At 42.7% G+C, this 22270-nt stretch overlaps 1 protein-coding gene across 1 annotated transcript in view; it reads right to left on the reverse strand.

The window, feature by feature from the left end:
* JMY (junction mediating and regulatory protein, p53 cofactor) overlaps positions 1-22270 on the reverse strand; it is a 1013065-nt gene that overhangs the window by 83102 nt on the left and 907693 nt on the right. The window lies entirely within an intron of this gene.

Here is a 22270-nt window from a genome sequence, read left to right on the forward strand (position 1 = left end):
ATTACCTGATAAGCTGTGAATTAATTGCAGAATGACACTTTCTTCCTTATTCTTGTTCCAGTCCTTAATAATGAAAGCTACATGCCTTACAGACAGAAACCAACAAATGTGTGCAAAATGAGTAATTTTCTTTCCCCTACGCCCTTAATGGTAGAAAAAAGCCTGCCCCTTCATGCCCTCTTATCTGTGTTCTTCAGCAGAGACCAATGAGGAATTTGGACCAGGCTGTTGCTAGTTCCAGAACTATAACACGGAGGTAAAAAAACAGAGGGGTGTCAGTCACTGACCCTCCTTTGACTTTACAATGGTGATGCTGCTGCACATTGGATGCCTTTCCTCCCAAATAGGTTGCGCTGTTGTAGGCTTCCTTCATTGTAAAAGACATTCAATATTCTGTCACCCTGTTGTGTTGCCGGACTTTACTGATTTTCTTGATCTGCATGTAATGCCTTAGTTCTCACTGTTGCAGACTTTCCTTTTTTTGTTGTTTTATTTTTCTTTATTGGCATTATATTTTTTTTACAACAAAAACGTTCCCCATCCCCCAACCCATTTCCCCGCCGGACACCCAACCCCCAGAGTCCCTTACATGGCATAGGTTGCAGATTTTCAAAGAGTCAGTGAATGACAAGAACACGTCAATGCTGAGGGCAATATCGGAGATTGATGTCAGTTTGGAAAAATCCAAATAACTCAGACCAATCCTGTGAGAATTTCACCTGATCTCCCTGAATCGTGTAAGTGATCTTTTCTAATGCGACAAAGTTCCAGATTCTATAAAACCATTCGGCAAAAAGCGGTGGATCTTTTGACTTCCATCTCTGTGCTATTATTGTAGGACAACAAAGGTTATACATTTTTGTTTCTACCATTTTCAGATACTAGGTTCAAAAATCAACAGTAGGTTAGACTTCATAGAGTTAGATTTTGGTACACCAAATATTTGTTTCAGGTTCCTATCAATATCTGCCCAATATCCTGCCAAGACTGGACATTTCCACCAAATATGCCCCCAGTCCTCAAGTGCTCCACATTGTCTCCAGCAGTGATCTGGTAACGAGGCTTTGATGTTATGCAAGCAAGCCGGTGTGTAATGCCATTGGGTTAGAAGCTTATACCAAACTTCCCGCAACTGGACTGAGCGGGTGTATTTAGGTATATCCTTCCATAACCCCTCCTATTCTTGTTCCGTGATTTATAGTCCCAACGTTAGTTGTTGTTCTATAATGTGGGAGAGAGTTAAGGGGACACTCTATATATGTTGGATAGTAGGGCTGTGTTCCCAGGATTCGTGAAAATACATTTTTCAAAAACAGTTAACTCCCTAAGTGCTGCCTGCCTAATCGGCGGGGCCAGAATCCAGCGACATACCTGGAAGTATTGAAAGCGTTCTGATTCGTTCAAACCCAGGTCGATCTTGCATTGAGCAAGGGATTTAGGATCCCTACCCAAAAACATATTCCCGTAGTATCACGCAACCTGCTCGTTTCCATTCGGCGAAAGCCAGAGGGTCTAGGGCAGGGGGAAAACTAGGATTAAAGAATAGGGGAATGAAAGGCGAGGGGAATGTCGGGAATTTTATTTTGTTTCACCGCTAGACCCCATACATTTTCCACTATGGCCGTAATCCAACTCTTATGAATATTAAGGGGGCAATCTTTTCTAGGAAGACAGAGATTCACATAACTGCGGTCCCCCTACTGGACGTTCCATCTACAGACAGCTTTTCTCTGCATCAATGCCCCACCAGTCCCTTACTATAAGGAGGTGAGCAGCTTGATGAAATGTATAAAGGTTAGGTAGACCCAAACCGACATTATTGGTGGGAGTGGTCAAAACCTCATATGCTACCCTGGGAGTTTTGTTATTTGATACATAAACTGAGATCTTTTTACGAAGCGTTTTAAAAAATGGGTCCGGAACTCGAATTGGTAATGCCTGGAAAAATATATCTTGGGGAGAAAGGTCATTTGTATCACAATGACTCCTAGCCAGGAAATCGAGAGGCGACTCAATTAGTTGGTTCTGAACTGATTTCAGTAGGGAGGTGCGGGTGGGGGAGTTAGCTTTGTATATGCCAGCTAAATCGGGGGTTATAACAACTCCCAACAGTTTTATTTGGTTTTGTGCCCAACCAAAATGTGTAAGAGCCCGTAGCGCGCATATCGCCTCCTGTGGCAGTGATAGATTTTCACGCGCTACATCTAGAAAGAACATGGAAATTTAGCACATATCACTTTTAGATATCGAGGCCAATAACCAACCCACTAACAATTTTACCCCTCTGCATACACCGCTCAAACTCTAACCAAACAACCACAATCCTAAAGCACAACAAACCGCACAATCTTCACTACACCGCAACAAAAAAACTAACCACACATAGCTTTGCACAACAGCACACAGCTGCTACCGACCAGAAAGCACGCCCAAGTTCAGCGAACGGTGTTAACTGAACTGAAGCTGCCAACAGCACATCACTGCTCTCTTGCACTTATCCCGCTTGTTCCCACTAACTCACCCCTACCCCTTTTCCTTTTCAGATCCGCCAGAGCGTCAGGGGACCACTCCGGTGGTGATATTGCACGGTACAAATATCCTTTAACATTAACATTTCTGATTTATATAGCTTACTTTTTAAGCCTGCCACCCGTCTACATGTCTTCAATTCGCCTTGTATTGCTAATACAATTTTTAGCGGTTCAGATATTGCTAACAGCATGTCATCTGCATAAGCCATTATGTTACTTTCAATCCTCCCAAAATAAATTCCTTAAATATCTTCTGATTGTCTAAGCCTTGCTAAAAACGGCTCCCAGCCTATGGGATATAGTATTGGTAACATGGGGCAGTACTGTTTAGTCCCTCGCTGAATGGCGATAGGTGGGGAAAGTTAACCATTAATCGATAATTGGGCTATTGGGAATTTATAATTTACTCTGATTTTTGCTATGAATTGATGTCCGAATCCCATCTTTCCCAAAACCTGAAAAAAGGAACGACCACTCAACCCGGTCAAAGGCCTTTTCGGCATCTAATGATAGTAGAATCGCTGGAATTTCTTTTTACTCCACTTTTTCTAGGATATGGCATGTGTGTCCGATGTCATGAGTTTGTCGATTTAATAAAAAGCCTGACTGGTCCGTTTGTATAAAAGAGGGCAATAATCCTTCTAACCTGTTCGCAAGAATTGTAGAGTACATTTTGGCATCCAAATTAATCAGTGCTATGGGGCGATGGATCTTTAACCGGTTTCGCAAATAGTATTACCTTAGCCTCTTCCATTGTGGAGGAAATACTTCCTAATCTTGTCAAATTGTATATATGTACTAGCCTTGGTACCAGTGACTCCGTCTATGTGACGTCAACCGTGCACGCAGGGCTAGCATGTTGGAAACGGAGGGGCTATGTGCTATGGGGCGATACGATCAACACTTGCGGGGATCTTTAACCGGTTTCGCAAATAGAATTACCTTAGCCTCTTCCATTGTAGAGGAAATACTTCCTGATCTTGTAAACATATTATATAGATGTACTAGCCTTGGTACCAGTGACTCCGCCTATGTGAGGTCAACCGTGCACGCAGGGCTAGCACATTTGAAAAGGAGGGACTACCTTAGAGCAGACACCACTTCAGTGCAACACGCTGCATTATTGGATAGGCTTATCAAGGCACTACAACTCCCAGTAGCCATCGCGATAGTTAAATGTGCAGCACATACTAAGAGAACTGACTATTTCATACGGAAACCAATCCACGGACAAAGAGGCCAAAAGAGTTGCATATTCTTCTGTTATTTTTAGTTTTAATACTCCTGATGTGAAAGAAAATGGCTGTGATAATGGTTGTGAATGCAAGTTTTAATCATTTATCACGAACACAGTTAATGGACGTTCAAGGTTGAGCTCCACAGGAAGAGAAAAAACTGGATGCGGAGAGGGTGTTCTTTATCCCCCTCTGAAGCACTGTCGTGACAAGACAGCACTGGTAAACCGGTGATGCCTGTAGCCTTATTAAGGGTGGTGTTAGAACAGCTACACTACCCTGCGCATGTTACTAGGGAGAGCCTCGCAGCAACCATTGTGGAGGACTGGTTTGTACCAAACCTGTTAGAACAACTTGCTTTTTATGTAGTATATTGCATCGTATGTCAAAGGTTTACTGCTGGGCACACATTCCGAACAGTCAGAGGAGTAATTCCTCAACCAAATGGTCCTTTTCAGCATTTACATATCGATTATGTTGACATGCTGCAGGTTTGTAACGGATATAGGTATATGATAGTGGTAGTGTGCCCCTTCTCAAGGTGGATTGAAGCTGGTCCATGCACACATCCTGATGCCACTTGTGCTGCGAAGTTTTCAGTCCGAGAAGTATTTCCTAGTTGGGGAGTATGTGAGGTGCTGAGATCAGATAATGGCCCCCATTTTGTGAATGAGGTCTTTGAACAGATTAGCTTATTGCTTAGCATTAAACACAAGTTTTCTTCTGCTTATCACCTGCAAGCGGGATATGTGAGAGACTCAGTCTGCTCAAGTAGAGAATAGCCAAGATGAAACTGCCACTGAAAAATGGGTGGCTGCATTGCCTGCCCCTTGCTATGCATTGAGAAATCAGCCCGGCTCTGACCACCACCTCACACCCCACGAGTTAGTTACAGGGAGGCAAATGAGAATGCCTCTGACTCCTCTATCGAGGACTAGGGGTGATGCCCAAAATACTGCAGAATTGTTAGATTAGTTACGTGCGTACTTAACATGTAGGACGGCTAGTATCTCTGTCATTTCAGATCAAGTCAAGCGGATGGGGGACAGTCTCAGAACACAGATGAAAACCATACAGCAACCGGACCTGAAGGACTAGGTTTACCAAAACTCTTTGCTGGAGATCAGGTTCTAATAAGGAACATTACAAGAAAGTCGGACGAGCCCCGATTTAGCGGCCCTTTCATTGTAGAGGATATTACTCCATCAGCAGTCAAGGTCCAAGGGAGACAAGCTTGGATACACCTAAGAGATGTGAAAGTCTATGCTGGAGAGGCCGTCACACCCCCAACCCATTCAGAAGCAAGTCAAGGAGAAGTTCAGCATGTGCAGACTAGATCGATGACGAGGAAGGAGGCCGCAAAGACTATCCAGTAGATAGGCGAAAGTGTACATTTGGACTGTGGCTCCCCTGAAACACTCTTTGTAGTTGCTATAGCAAGGAGTGAAAAAGCTACTGTTCTTAAGCCACAGGAGCTTGCAGACATTCGGACTATGGAGTACTGAAGTAAAGGGAAAAATGCCGAAACTAGACTTTCTGTTCGACGACTGGAAGAGGGAGGAGTTCCCCGACTTGTTTCTCACTGAGTGTCTCTTTGGAGGTGCCCATGGTGCTGTCTGATGTTGACGTACACTGACTACTTCTTGCTGTCTTCATATTTATACTGGGAGTTTACCCTGCTCTTGTTGGGAGGAGCACTGATATACGTGCCTATGTCCAAGATCCTAAATATGGCCCGCCGATTAGACCACCATTGGCAGCAATTTTAGAGCAGATTAGACTATTACATGAACATCTTTCTGGACGTGCAGATGGTCCTATCTAACGATGATGCCCAAAAACTACTTGTCATGATCTTTTACAATTTGCTTCAAGTACACCCTTATCTTGTTTGGCGAAACACCAACACTTATGTGTTTATGCGAGATCCTATAAATTGACCTGCAAACAGCTGATTACTTGCAGAGATCATAGAGCAAACTTGACAGCTACCGGAGCATTTATTTAAAGTGATTGCCTGAATAAAACAAGTTTTTTCTTCCTTAAAAGTAATTAGAGTCAATCATGTGGTCTATTGAGCACATTGCAGTTCCAGAAAGTGAGCAGAGTCAACGACGTGTGGAAAGACATTGATGGTAGGGCTTAATATATTGGTGCATAATCTATGCCTGTTCAGCATCCATTAGCTTTTTTCTGTTTCTATTGATTCATGCGGTTTAGAAGGGAAGGAGTTCTGCTAATCATTCCCACTCCAGTTACTTTGGCAGAACTAGACATCGTAAGGAGGTCAAGGCCTTATGTGATTGTCCCCACTCCAGTAGCTCATGAGAAATCACCTATTCCTGTAACGAGTGCTTTTATACTTCCTTTTGTAGGGAGGTTGGTTTTTGATTTGCTCCATGATCATTGGGTACACACCCATTACACAGGAAAGAGGCCTAAGAGGAGTGCAAGGGTGGATGATTATGAATTAAATGATTATTTAGACAGCACAGCACATTTGGGGAACAACATGTTGTATCAGCACAGAGGATTGCTCTGTATGTGCACTCCTGCCTTATGCTATAAGTAAGTCTAAAATATTCATACCTATTGAAATAGAAGTTCAAACAGCTCATTGCCTTACTGATTGCCTTACTCACCTTGCACTCTGCCTACAAGAGGTCCGTTCCAGGGCTGAACGGCATCCTTGGTATGGGTGACAGAATGGACATCTCCAGATGAAGATGATTATTTTCAACCAGAATACCAAAAAAAGACACATGAAAGTTTAACGGCTGTGGGGTCCGTCCCCAAACAAAACCTTGTATAGACTCAATGACGAAAGAACCCCACTACCTTTTTATGTTGTCTCTTCTTGACTCTAACAGTAAACACAGTTCATACAACAAATACAGACTGCGTTAGATTAAACCTCACCAATACATTTAACCAATTATTACATTTTATTATTAAACTTGCACAATTAGCATAAAAACATGTAAACATTATACACATTGCATACATTACAGAAAAAGTGACAAGTGCAGTCCAATGCAAAAACTGCAATGATTGTTAGGACCAAATGTAAACATAATCCGAACACAGCTGGCCAACTAAAGCCAGACTGTTGTGCTTCCCTTGGACATTTTTGGATAACAGTAGATAGCCAATCTAATTAATAGCTACTCTAGCCTATCAAACATATAGAAACATGGGCGGATCCTTTCATAATAAAAAGGTCTTTAACAAATCCAATAAACTAATTTAAACCACTGTTAACAATTACAGTGTCCTTCGCAACCCAACATGTTTCGTTCAGCTACTATTAACACAAAATCCACAAGAACTTTGTCAGGGAACCCAACGTTGCGTGCACCAACTTCAGATGTAACGGCCGGCTTCCACAGGCAGGAAATGTAAAACATATTCACAGGTGTTCTGTTCAATGCTGGAAGAGACAAAACAAAATAAACAGCTCTCATTAATGCTGTTATTACTCTAAATACTGTAAAGCCATACTCCATTTTTTTTATAACCCATGGGAGGCTCACTGTGACGGTACTCCATTTATAACAGTTCACGGTCCAGTAGATTATGTTCAAGACTTAAAGACAAGAGAAAGAGCACACACCAGAAATCATGTGATCAGATATGAACAACCTGGCATTAAAAAGGAGCAGGAATCCAATGGGAGAAACAGGAAACTCAACTGTCAAGGGAAGACTGATGAAGAAGTTCGAAGCTGCAAGCAAAGAGGCCAGATGCAGATCTGTGGTACATTACTTTCTCCAGATGGCTGGGAAGAAGACCGTCATATGCAGAGCTGTAGCAGTAACTGGTCATTACAAGCCAGTTATTGAATGACTGGAAAATGGATGCAAACCTCTATGGCCGAGGCTTGCAAAGCTTCTGACATGGGTCAAAGACAGAGGAGACCCATTACAGATAGTGTCTTTGGCTAGTGAAGAGCTGTGTTTCAGAAACAATGGCACGAGAAAAGTTGGAGAGAATCAACAGTGTGGCCGAATCTTTGATGTACCAGGAATGAAAGACGGGACAGTGGTGATAATGGATCATTACTGGGCCTGTGGATCCAGAGCTTAGATGAAGTTGCCCAGAGATTGGGGAGAAATATATGTTTTATAGTGATCGTTCATGTTCCAGCGCTGGTGATTCCAAAGAGTGACCTGAACATTGGAGAGTTTCAAAAAGCAGATGCTCACCCGAGGAAGAAGAGATCTGCTGGACTTTTTAATCGAACAGAGAAAATTATTTCTCAGCTAAATCGATAGAAACCTTCAATTCTATTCTGTATGAACACAGGTTGTTCAGCCAGACTTCAGCAGTTCTTGCTACAATCTTTATGTCAGGAATCCAGGCGATGGCAAATGCAAAATGGTTACAGATAACCAGATGGAAGCTTCTGCAGACGATCAACACCACCATAAAGGGATTTAATGCTATCAAGGAGGACCTGCGAGCCATACGACTGATGACTCTTCAGAATAGATATGTCCTGGACATGATTACAGCTATGGATGGAAGTGTTTGTGCCAAAACCGGAGAATCATGTTGCTCATTCATATCTTCTCATGATGACGAGAATGGCACCTTGACAGAGGCCATAACGATGTTGACAAACCTACACGTCAAGATGGAAGATGAAGTGGAAGGCATTGCTGATGGCAGCTGGTTTGCATCGATCTTCCCTGGGTTTCACAATGGATGGCAAACATTTTCAAGTTTCTTGGAGACCTGTTGATGATGATCATGTTTGGGTTCTGTGTGATCAGGATAATAATCACATAATGCAAGAAGACTGCAAAGAAAGCAGCAGGAATGAAGATTGTGATTGATGTTGAATCAGGATTCCAACCTAAAGAACTGACAGATGAAGAAATCGGAGACCACGTGAAGGCCAGCATTCATGCACCTGAGGGAACGAAGTTCCTGTACCCGAAGAACCTCAAGAAGAATGTGGGAAGATGGATCTACTGCAGTCCCAATGGCCAATGCATGCTTATGACCTGGAGTGTTGATGAGCATGTGAAATCAGCAGGATACCTGAAAGGAGTCAAAGATATGGGTTCCAAAGAAGCACTTCTTCAGACTCGGATGTCCAGATGTGAAGATTGATGAGAGAGTGGTCGATGAATCGGCCAAAGGGGGGAGTTTAGAGGAGGAGCCAAATGCCTCTATAAAGAGCTCCGCCCCCATGTTGGCTATATGTTGGGAACCGGAAATTGCGAGCAGTACCAGTGAGGATACCTATACCACAAAGAATTCTTGAAACAAGGTATCTACTAAGAAAACCTTATATGCATTCACAAAGAAATAATGCACTTCTGGACGGAGTGCCGGAAGAAATGTGAAATCGAGTGAGAAAGAAGATTGGTGACATCATGCGAAGCAGAACTGATGCACCCTGAAAAGAGACACAAGACGAAAGAACAAACATTCTATAAGATCTGAAGAGGAGGTGTCAAGGATGAGCAACATTTCGGGCTCGAGATGAAGATGCTCATGCAAAGAAACGCTGAAGAAAATGCAAATTCATTTTACACTTGTACACATGCAGTAACGCAAGAAGACAAAGTGATCTTAAGGCTGGCTACGTAGTGAATAGATTGCAGCGATGCACCAATCTATATACATAGGAGTATATAGAACCTGGATGTTCCACGATGCATTTTAGCAAGGCTTGAAACCCTGTGTATGGAAAGGTTTTCAGTGTGGCGCAGTTGGAAAAGAGCTAATAGCGAAGGAGAAATTCAAGAAAGGCTTGGCTGGCCCAGCACGAAGAGTCGAGGTCACTGTGAGCTTGGTTGTCCATCAAGTAGTTACATGAACGCGAGAAATAAATAAACTTCTGTTTGAGGTGAAATGGAAAAACACTGAAAGTGCCAAAAGGTCATTATTTAATAGTATTATTTGCAGTGAAGGGCTCGAAAATGTGGTCTCCAGTCACATGGTCAGTTGAGAATAGCTTTGGGTCGAGCTACACCAAAACCAGAACATAAGACCATGCCACTCTCCCTTTTATTCTCAGGCACAGAGAGCTTCTACAAGGCCAAGTTCAAAGCCTTAATTGAATGGCAGACCGCAAGAGTGATGATGGATGTTGGGCTAATTGGGTGGGGAAGCCTGACCAGGCCAACCCTCCCAGCACCTGCGTTCGTAGCTTGCGTGCTGCTAGCATGTGAAATATTCCAGAAGGGTACAAGCGTGCCAACCAATTGTAGAGGGCCACGTATAAGAGAGCCCTATAGGTTGTGTAACCAATGAATCATTGTGTATTTTATGACGATGAAGATGACTTGCACTAGAGGAGGGCTTAGATGTCCACCTGATGTTAGAGACCCAATCACTACCCCCGTTAGTATGGAATTTTTACGTAGATGTTCCCTGTAAGCCTATCACATCCCCAATTAGGTTTTTGTAGTTTGCCACGTAGTGTGACGTCAATGATGATGAATATAGGCTATAAATGTTATGTTTTTTCTGACACATGTATCGAGAGCTCGAGCGAACGTTGGATGATGTCCGTTGCAACCTCCCTGTTTTAGATCATTGCAAATTAAACAGAACAGAATGTTGCCGGTTTGATTATTGATGAATGAGTAATTTCTGCATCCCCATCCATCTCTAAGTATTGTTACCTTGTCTTAAAGGGCCAGGTCTATGGGTTCAATCCTTTAAGCAAAACCCATTGCACATTCGAAAGTCTTCGATTCTGTTATCAAGAGCATCTTAGCCCGAATGAAGGGGATCAGTGGTCCAATCCCGAACAAGGGAGACCAATTGCTAACTTTGTGGAAAAGGGTTCTGAGCCCAAACAAGGGCTACACGTGGTCTGAGCCCAAACGAGGAAGACCAATTGTGAACTTGTGAATGTGAAAACCCTAACAAAGGAAAGGAACTTGTGTGTTTTGTTTGTTACATCAGGCCATCTGCAGTAAGGGACTGTCATTGGGGAGAGAGACTTTGGCGGAAGGCCCTGATGCCTATGGTTTGAACTGTTACCTTGTTATCAAGAAGCTAGAGTGTGCGAACCTTGCACAAGCCGCCTTACCCAGTGCTGAAAACACGGGGAAGGGAAGCCAACTTCTCAACCATCCTGACATTCTTTCTTGAAGACTTATTTTGCATACCTTGTTATCCCACACCATTTGTATTTAGAAATAAGGATTGGCAATAGGTTTATTAGTATAGGCCCTTTTATTTTGACAGACTCCACTAAGACTGCGCTATTTATTATTTGATGGTTGTAGCTTGCTCCCATCCTTAGATTTAGGGTTAGATAGGCGTTCAACCAACCCTTGTAGTTCAAGAAACACCCTTGAACTGTGATCACTTATGTCTGTCTTCAATGTTTGATACCATGCCTGACTGAAAGATGTTCCTATCCCCTACTGACAAGGCCAACCTTTATTCTTGGAAGTTAAGGAAGGTTGGGCTGGTTTTGTACATGGTAGGAGATTAATGTTAACTAGTGCTCTAGTTTTTAGTTGCAGCAGGATGTTAGAATTGGAATTCCTACCCTATAAGAATAAATGTTAATAACTGATTTAAGTAGAGCGGGTAGTTACGCTGCCTATGTAGATACATATTTTCGCTGCTCCTACCTTGTGCTGATTTTCTGTGTTTTCCCCCTTGGTAAATGGGGAATCTATGCAAAACAGTCTTAGCATGGTACAAAATTTAGACTTGCCACGAGCCATTGGTTAGTGACATTTGGCGAGTAAGAAATGTGTGCTATGTGTATGCATAGCATTGAGATGGTGAATTATTTTTTATGGCTGGCTAGCAGATTGTAACTTCCATTTGTGCACCATGTTTCCAGTATATGATACATTTGAACCATATTTTCACCCTAACGGCATGGAGAATGTATCATAATCTGCTGGCTAGCCCAGCAGGCTAATAAATTCACTGCTAGAATCTTTGCAGATACCATCAGTTCCCTTGTTGGATTTCAGTGAATAATCTTTGTGCCAGAGTGAAAATAATTGGCAATACCTTAATGCATCTTGCAGTCAGTTGCAGACGTATAGCTAATTGGGTCCTACATTACTTCCCCTAATGATAGTGACTGTGATATGCAGGGCATCTAAATGCATACATTTACTCCGGACTGACCAAGGATACTGGGGCCTAATGCGCGAGGTGCTGCCAGCAGTGATTGCAATGCATTGATTACATAACATTGGTCCTGGCACATTGTTCACCATTTCATGTAACCAGCACTCAATCTTCCTGTTCCTCCTTTGAGACACCTGCCAACTCCAGTGCACCATCTAAGTGTAGTGCACACTTTGGCGCATTGGGATGGGGACAGAGAAATGGCTGAACTCTTGCTGCAGATATTTTGTAGGGGCGCGAAGTGCATTACGGATCATTTGAACAAGACAGTTTGTGATATCAATTCTGCTTATGTGGTTATAGGTGGAATAATGTAATGGTCATTGGGCATTTTCCCCTGTGGGCATTTACCAGGCGCCTTTTGCAGGGTGCCTTGTCCGACCAGTTAGAATCCAGATAAAGTTGGCTTGCCTCTGTTATGCTACCATTTGGTAATGGATCTGTAAAGATGTCTTAGACTGTCTCTGTGATAAGTCTAAGGGTGTCAAGTGGATACTAGTACTGGTTAGAAATAGCATATAACCAATGTTTTACTGATGGTCAATTTGGATCGTTCCACTCAACAGTACAGACTGGGAGGGTGTATGACTCTGACCTCAGTGTAGTGTTTTTCCCCATGAAGAATTCCTTGAACCAGGGAGCCAAGGAGGCACTGTTGGCAATATTAAGGTGGATTACAATTACACTCACAAGCGATATCACAACATGCCTGTTCAGGCCCATTTCGGATGAGTCTGCTCAATAACTTGTGCATGTGTAGGTTTGTTCAGCAAGGACTCATGCACATCATGTGTCAGGTTTTTCAACAAATGCTGACTGAGATGGAGGGGCAGCAGGGGGATGGCTAATGCTCCAGTTGGATACTCATGTTCCCTCTACAGATTTTGATATGCAGCCAGTCTGGTTGCTGTTGCTATCTGCACCTTTTCAGAGTCCCCATCATTGTGTGCGCTTCTCTCTTTCAGGTTCTGCCGGTAGCAGTAGCTATTACACAGAGGGCAAGAAAGGAATGTAGGGCGAGCTGTGCTTTATTGACAACTTAAATAGCTAGCTTTGCTATACAAGTGTCCATTTGATTAGAAAACCGACAGAATTGCATAGCAAATTGCTATGCGGCACTGCTCATTTTTTGCCTTTTGGTCTTAAAAATAAGATCCTCCCATAAAGTCATTAGACCTAGCACCTTAAATTCACCTTTTCCTGAACCTTTTTTTTAGGGAACAAACCCCCTCATCAAAATCAAGCTTGGGAGGGTCAGACGACTTCGAAACCCAGGCTGAGACCCTTTTATTCTCTGAGTCCGAAACCCCAACAGGTGGAACCCTCAACCCTCCTGAAAACATGTCCGATATTGAAACAGCCATGGCTCAACTGGCCGCTCATCAGATGCAGGCTGATGCAGGCTGACGCCAGACTTCAAGAAAATCTAATAAATTGGTTGAATTACAAGCCAGACCCCTATTACCTCAAAGCATATTACAACCCTATCAGGAAGGAGAAGACGTAGAGAATTATTTTCTGAATTTTGAGCGATTAGCTGAACAGCTGGGATGGAGAGAAAACTTAAATAAATGCTACCTGGGACCAATGTTACCTCTAATTATTTTTCTCTATGTGCGGAATCGCCTGGCTGTCGTGCGCACATTATTTTCCAAGTGCGCAATTGACTAATGAGGTAAGCCATTTTGTGAGCATGCAGATTTAGTGAACTGACTAATGAGGTAAGCCATTTTGTGAGCATGCAGATTTAGTGAACTGACTAATGAGGTAAGCCATTTTGTGAGCATGCAGATTTAGTGAACTACAATCTCCAAAGAGACTTTAGAAAGGAATTTCCTCTTCCCTGTCACTGCAATTATTTACAAATCTGTTTAAAAGGTGCATCTTAAAATACTTTTTGCCAACACATATGCTAAAAAAATAATTTTACATGTGATTATAAAGAGTATTTATGAACCAGGCCAAGACTTCAACATCTGCCACAGTACTTTGCAAACATACTTCTGTGCAGAGAAAAATGTGTTCATAGTGCTACTGGAAAAACACTCCTGTGTATTTCAAAAAACAAATCGTAACTGATGTGGCTGTCAAAAAATTCAGACAGCATACAACATTTGCAGATGAATTAATGGCAATTAGTACCCGGCGAGGGTCAATCAGATTGTAACAATCAATCTGTTTGACCCTAGTTGGGTCGTTACCCGGCAAGGAAAAACGTACCCGACAAGTGAGGTGCATTGCGTCCCGTCATGCCACCGTGAAAAGGGAGAAGGGACTACATGTAGTCCCTGATCCCTGGCGGCCATTTTTTTTCCTTGAATCATGAAATGGTCACAGCGCCATTTCACAACTACAGAAAGATTGCTATTAGTACCCTGGTACGATGTGCTGGGGTACGAATAGCATAGGACCCTCGGAGAGAGGGGAGCATTACTGGTCGGGTAATGCCCCCAGGGCTACATTAAAGCCCTTGCTTTGCTTGGGCTTCTATCGCCGGTAATGCCCCACCTCCACAGGTTCTATTGCTTAAAAGCAATGTGTCAAAGAAAAGTGCCAATAGGATTTCAAGTGCCACTTTAATGAAGTAATTAAGGGCCAGGAGAACATGGCTATAATAATGTGTGTAAGGACGATAATTGCATCAGAATAGCTGCACTTCAGAATATGATAACAAATTCCTGTGCCTCTGCTTACTATCCACATTACGTTGTCCTGTGAGTTGTGCTAATACCAGCCTTACAGCTAAGAGACATACACCATCATTTTTCTATTCCCCCAAAAAAGGAAAATGTGCCTAACAAAAACAGCATACCCACCCTGATTCAACCCACAAAGCTCCACTGGTATGTTTTCAAATTAGTGACCAGCAGAGCCGTGGCATAGGAAGGAACTCTAATAACAATAATAGACGATCACAAGAGGAATTTTAGTAAGCATAAAGTATCTCTATTGGCAAAGCGAATTACTTTTTCCCTACATGAAAAATAATTTGACTCCAAGTAGGGAGAAAAATCGGATTAGAGCCTTCCCTGTAACCCTGACATAGGAAGTAAAATGACAGGGTGCATAATAGTCTATAGTTTTGCTCACCCTTCCGCACAACAGCCTTGACAAAATTAAACAAGAGCCTTATTGAGGTTTACTATGGAGCCCTGTTGAAGAAAATTACACATATATGCCTTTTAAGTTAATAGCATCAATTCTCAGAGATACGGCAGATTGAGTGCCTTCTTCTGCAACTAGGGATCCCTCTTGTGTAATTCTTTATCAGTTAAGTAAGATACAGTGAGCTGCTAGAAACAATACACACAGAGCACATGGTTATATTGAAACGCCCTCAGTAGCCGAGCATAGAAAAAGAAGGTTCTGTTCTCTAGAATGGTACTAGAATTTCCTATCCTTTAGCAAACTAACACATTTCCTTCACTGCATGGCCGAAATATCCGATTTGGTTTTTGAAATGTGCTGCTTTGTTCATCACCCGCAAGGAGTGTTGACCTGTGCTCTTCCATCCATACACTTCCCCCGACCCATGTGCTAGCCTCCAACACTAGTTGATAGAGCACTGTAAAAGGTGAGGGATTGTAGCAGTAAACACTCACTGGGATGTTTGCAGACACACAATACGTTGCAAACAAGGAATATTTACTGCCTCACCATGGTTTTATGTGCATTTTAAGAATGTCATGACTCTATATGTACACAATTATTTTGCAATGCTTATAAGAATGTTTGCAACATATCACACCCTTATATCATTGTGTAGGATTACACAAGTGCTCAGTGAAACCGTTTTTGTATGTAGCGAGTTATCATATAATGTGTGAAGGTCTACGCCCAATGGAATTCTGAAACCCTGGAATGGATGCAGATTGTATGAAAAACATTCTACTGTCTGAATATCCAGCGCCCTGATACTACAGACGAGCAATGCCAGGCATAGTCCATACCCATTATCCCTTGTAGGCCAAGTTAGTTATATTGCAATGTTGCTCTCCACTTATAGGGTAATGTTAGCAATGCTGTAGGAGACGCTGAGCATCACATTTGTTCTCAAAATCATTACCAGGCAAATTAATATTTTTGTTTTATAATGCGTTAAATTGCAAGGGAACTGCTTCAAAGCACTTGTACAAAGAAGAGCAATACTGTGGGTGACGCTTTGCTAAGGCACCATGAGTAACAGAAATTCTGGTGCATGAACTTTATACATGTTGCAACAAACATAAAACAAGTGGATGTATGTGTAACCTTTTGCAAAACCAAGAGAGGAAGAGTTAAGGTCGTCTGGTAGTATCTAAATGTGTTCTGGGGCAGAAGGTAAAAGCGTGGTAGAGTCATGTTTAGAAGACATGGGTGGGGAGGGAATATTATTTGGTTAATGTGTGCATCTTGGTTAGATTCATATGAGTTTTTAACCTCGTGCGTGTGTGTATATTCTGTTAGGGATTTTAGGGGTTTACGATCATCCTTGCAAGTAGGGTAATGCAAATGAGCAGAATATCAAGACTAGTTAGTTATTTTAAGAAGAACAAAATGTCAGGTAATTGCTGTGTCTTGTGCCTTATTACGTTTTTGAATAGGTGAAAATTGTCTGTGTGCGCTGCTAAAAACCTGAGCGGCACCCAGAAGGAAGCTGGGCAAGCGCACATGCGCACAGCTTAGAGGGAACATTGCCTGGGACCTCTATTAAAAGGTGAGCTACAGACCTCTTGCCAGTAACTTAATCTTGCCTTGGGAGCTACCTTCATTTTCGTCAAGGATGGACTCCTTAAAAGAGTAGGCCAGACCAATAATTCTTACCGACAAAAACTAAGGTCCATCAGATTAAACCCTGGCGAGACCCCCCCTCGAAGTAGGGGCACAAATTAAAAACACTGTTTCCCTCTGTATCGGCAATAAAACTCTTAAGGAGGTAATAGAAATGATCATCTTGCAACAGTTTACCAACTCGTTACCGCCTTTTCTACAGAAAGCCGTATTGCAATTAAATCGGCCCATCCTTAACATGGCTATCGAGACTGCCCAAAACCATTCAGATGCAGTAAAAATGTCCATTATTTACATAAAAATGAAGACAGAAAAGATCAAAAACCAACCTACTGCTCACAAAACCTCACATTAGAACGAGGGGGACTCTAAAACCCGAGAGTGGATCCTAAAAGAGAGGGTAGAAAAAAAAATAATAATATTAAGGGAAAGGAAGAGCTAAGAAGATAAGAACCCAGAGGGATTAAACCATCACCACCCATTTACTTCTCATGTAGGGAGTCAGGTCATTTGGCGCAACATTGTCCCAAAAATCAAAAGGAGTAGCCTATGGAACTAGGATGCCTTAGAGGAGAGGAATGGGAAGAACAAGAGGAAGATCTAGAAACCTTTAGCATATGTTTATGCCAATCCTCAGTTGAGTTTACATATGAGAGAGCTCTGATAAATGGCAAAGTAGTGAAAGCATGAATTGATTTGGGCAGTAACCAAACAGCCATAGTAGCCGATTTAATCACCCCGACAGATCTAGAACATGCAATCATAGTCAGAGTCACCTGTGTACATGGAGATAACAAGATCTACCCTTGAGTACCGGTGTCCATTAATATCGGAGAGGAAAACCAGCTAGTGCCATCTGCCATTATCCCTGGACTTCTGGATTAAGTTATTATACGGAGACACTTTCCAGAATTCTCCACCCTTCTTCAAGAACCTCCTTTTCCACCTAGAGAATTTACACCACAATATCGGTAACAATCTGATTTCTATTACCAGACCTCCCCGGCATGGGAATGGATGGAAACAAAACCTCAGTGACCTTATGGGTATCAAAACCCCTTTATCCCAGTTCATAGGCTACTCAAAGGGAACTAAGGGTAACATTCAGTCCCTACCAGCACAGCCGAAATGAAACTCTGGATATGCGAGAGTCCCTGGATAGAATTTCCACTTGTCCTTTGCAGAGAACTCAGACTAGAGGACTTCAGCGAAGAACAAACCTATCCACCTCGCATAGGCGAGGGGTATGTGAGATAGGGCAGGCATTAGGTTTTGTTAGCATAGGCCATTCTGATTTGACAGACTCCACTAGGTCTGCATTATTTATTATTTGATGGTCGAGACTACTCCCATCTTAGTTATAGTGCAAAATAGGAGTTTCTCCAAACCCAACAATTTCAATAACAGTTTTACAAATTGTACCCATTGCGTCAGTGTCATACTTGGAATACCATGCCTCCCCTACAGCTGGCAGTGATTTCACAAATAAACCAATTTCGGCTTTCAGATCTGTAGGTCACACATGGTACACCAAGAGGTGATACTGGACATTTACGTTGAAAAGTTCCGTTTTCCACCACTATGGCCTCTCATTTGGGGGTTTCAAGAGTGAATGGGACATCTCTGTCACACTGATAGGTATGGGTCTGCTATCATCCTTCTCTGGATTTGCTTGCCTCCAGGCTCATTCCTATCCAGTATTATGCATAGCTTGTCAACTCATAGTATTCAGCCTAAATATACATTCCTTCGAATAATGGTAAACTGTACCAACAGGCCCTTCACAAGCTTGGGTTACCCTTCCTACATGACAGTACTTCATGCAGTACTGCATGTATTTGTTTTGTTCTGGGGTATTTTTGTTACCACTATTGACTCACCTGAAGATTATTGGCACTGCTGTCTGGCCTTACCACCCACCTCTTTTTCCCCCTGGGTTCTTCTGCCTCTTTGCCTGGTATATTAATAAAACAAAGATAGAGGACAATGAGGGGTGGGGCTTTACACTACCATTAACTTTGTAGGTTTCTGTCTGGAAGGCAGGGAGCCTTCATTAGTGAGGCATGTGATGATACAAGTGTACTTAAAGTAATGAGGATTACATAATGTAATCTTCCATTATATCGAGAAGTTGTGTTGGATTCAGGGGTACTGGAAGTTTTTCTGTCAGTGAGTAAGTGATTGCTCGCAGGAGAACCAAATCTGGGGGCCATCTACTATGGAGAAGCTGCAATTAAAAGTAGATTGAGCAATGTGTAGAACTATCTACTGATTACAGTTGCGGCTTTTGCAATTGCATGTTAAACTGTCCAGTACCTTCCATGCAAATTCAGTAGACCATAGTCAAGTCCAATGCGGAGTAAAACAGTACAAACCACTGCAGGAAAAGCTTATTAAATGACAACTGTACATTTACTGGAAACAACATACAACCTGGTAGAGACAGCCAGCACTGATAACCGTGGATACTGAAACACAGCAGTAGTACGTAATCTCCAAGACATAAAACTGCTCCAACAACATGTTGCCTACATCTGAACTGCTAAGCCTCCACATGCATTACCATCTTCACAGAGGAAACATTAACGTCAAAAGAAGGAGCTGTGCCAAATTTGGCAAGTTGTTCATCTCTGCTGGGTCCAGCAATGTTGTCCAGGGTCCATGTGCCTTCCTATTTGGCTGAGGGGTGCTGCCTATGCCCCATGAACCTTCTCCACTGAACCATGAAATTCATAGCTCCATGTCTCCCTAAGGAATTTGTCACAATGTATTTAGCCCCATCATGGAAGAAACATGAATTGAGTCGACTAGCTCCAGTTTCACAGCTCATTTATCCATAAACATGGCATGTCTTATTGAGTTTCTCCTATTAGCAAATATTGGTGTTTTAAGGTACATGAGACTGAACAAAAGACTCTGCAAACTGGACCTTAAAGAACTTGGGCAAACATTAGCGACCTCCGTCACTATCAAAAGACTCCTTCTTCCAGAGTTATTAGTAAAGTATGACATAGCATTTTGTTAAAGCTTATGTAAGAATGCATTTTCCTCACTACATGGTGTGGTCATTCCCCCACGCTGCGACATTATTTGCTACCCAGAACCACACTTCCACACCCACCCTTCCCAACAGTACAGGCTGGATCACTTTGCTGCATCTAACCCCAGGAACGCCAGGCATGTATAGAGAAGCCCTGTGGCCGAGATGTGGTGTGATCTCTTGGAAACCCAAACATAGAGTCAACAAAAATCCTAACATTTGGCAGCAAAGGTGGGATTTCGGAAAAAAACAACTCAGGGAGCAGCAAGAGCTGCAAAAAAGATATCCAATCTGCAAACGAACTAAAAAGAAGCATTGAAGCTTCGTCAGAAAGGGCCATTGCTGCCATGAAGATCAAAGAGCCCCAAGTCTAGACAATGGAAGAGACAAAGGCCAGATCGCTTGATGCTTAGCAAATACCACCAATCAGGTTAAGATGTGGACACAGAGGAAGATGAAAGTAGCTCAGGGGACATCAGCACACACCTTGCCCCCCACATCACCTCCACCAGTGCACCCAAAGTGTTGCACCTAATGGGGTTGGGACTTGATCGCCCAAGTGTTGTGGTAACAAAGAAGCAACATGCAAGAAAGATGTTCGGTGAGCTGGAAAGAGACAAACTGGCCCTCAAGAAGAGGAGATTCTAGAACCTGCTGCCCAAGGGGATGGATGCCTGAAGGCTGAGCTCCTGTACCTGCTTCAACTCCCTGTTCATAATATATATCATAATGGCCGAAGATGATTCAGGAAAATTACAACCATCTAAGAGACAGAAAGGAGAGGAGTCCAGTCCTGAAAACAGAGAAGATAGGATTCTGGAAATGCTGGTCAAGATGACAACGGACTTTGCTGATATTAAGGCTTCTCTTGTGGCTTCTGAAGAAAGGTACAATATGTTATCTGGAAAATGTACTACCTTGGAGAATCATCTGACGGTGATGAGTGATGACTCCCAGAAAATGGCCATTCAGATAAGAGAACTGCAATCTCAGGTTGAAAGGCTATCTCTCAAGTGCTCTGAACAGGACATTTTTTCCAGGAGAAATAATGTACGGATTTCTGGATTTCCTGAAAATATTGAACAAGGATGCCCTGCAGAGTTCCTTGAGAGAGCTTTGATTAAACTGCTTAATCTGGGATCCTAAGACCCCTCTGGAGATTGAGAGGGCACACAGGTCTTTGGGACCTAAGCCAGCGCCTGGACAGAGACCTTGTCATTTCATCATTACGTTTTTGAGATTTCCAGTGCGAGAATTGGTGCTGAGAAAAACGAGAGAGAAAGGTGACTTAACATGGGGACCTATTCAGCCAGCAGGATTAGTATCCAGGAAAAAAAAATGATCTGGCTGCTTCCAATGTTCTAACTCTTTTGTTTACTGTATGTTTATTGCAACTCTTTTACTTAAATGTGTATATTTGTATGTATAGTTTGCTTAATTTGCTGCTTGGATTCGGTAAAATGGTGCCTATATTGTGGAACGGTTTAACGCCTCATATTTTTTGATGTATTCAAGACAAGAATGTCTTGTTGTGCTTGATGGACTTCTTACGCAAAAATTGAGGAAAGAACCTTTACTTCTCATGAATCAGCTGATCCACTATTGCTACGCTATTACGTTACGTTTTGGAGTGCTGGATTCGTCACTGTGGGAGGAGACAGTCGTTCATGTGGATCCAAAGGACGAACGTAATATCAGGATCTGTTCCAGCTTCAGGACTTTTATTATGCACGATCAGTCATTCAATGCCATCTGGAGCTGGCTGGGATGTGGTCCGTGTACTGCAGTGTCAGTGCAATACGGTTGTGGCAGGTTGTGTGCACTTCACTGTTGTGGGGCTGCAGTGAGTTAAAATCAGAGGTAAGATCGCTGCTGCGACATGTGGGGGAGGCGGAGCGACTCCATGAGGCTAGTATGCGTGTGGCTCAGTGCACAGCGTCGGGGGACATGGCTCTGACTTGAATTATGCTCCCCTGGTGTACAGTAGCAACCATCCCGTCATGATTTAATATGCTTAAATGTATACATATGAAAGAGCTGCGGCAGACTGTGAGCAGTTTTACGGGTGTGATTTCAGGACCCTTGTAGCCACAGGCGCCGTTAGTGTTCTGTGCCCTGTCCTAACTGTCAACAGTTTTATGGATGTATGACGAGTTACCAGAACTCAGTTTCGTGGGGGAGGACATGGGTGGATATCTCCCATATTGACGTGAGCGTGTATGTTACCAGGGAGGTAGCACAATATATATGATAGAAGACACGTTTTGTCTTGGCAAAAATGGTCCATTTATGGCTGGGAAGTAACGAGGATGGAATTGTTATTGCAGTGATATATGGGAAATGCCACCAGACATACTCGAAATGTGTCCCGAATGTTAATTTTGTCGGGCATGCAACTGTGATCACTTAAAGGAGTGCTATATAGTGCTGTCCGCCGGTGAATTTCAATTGAAGACTTCCTTGAAAAAATGGTCCCTCCACCGCCAATATAACCAAGTTGCATCTCCCTTGTTAGGGAACTTAGCTGCACTTGATGGGATTTGGCAGCAGCTGTCCGACTGTACACCCGA

Source organism: Ambystoma mexicanum, chromosome 6p (genome assembly GCF_040938575.1).
Source record: "Ambystoma mexicanum isolate Mex_15411 chromosome 6p, UKY_AmexF1_1, whole genome shotgun sequence".
Lineage (NCBI taxonomy): Eukaryota > Metazoa > Chordata > Amphibia > Caudata > Ambystomatidae > Ambystoma > Ambystoma mexicanum.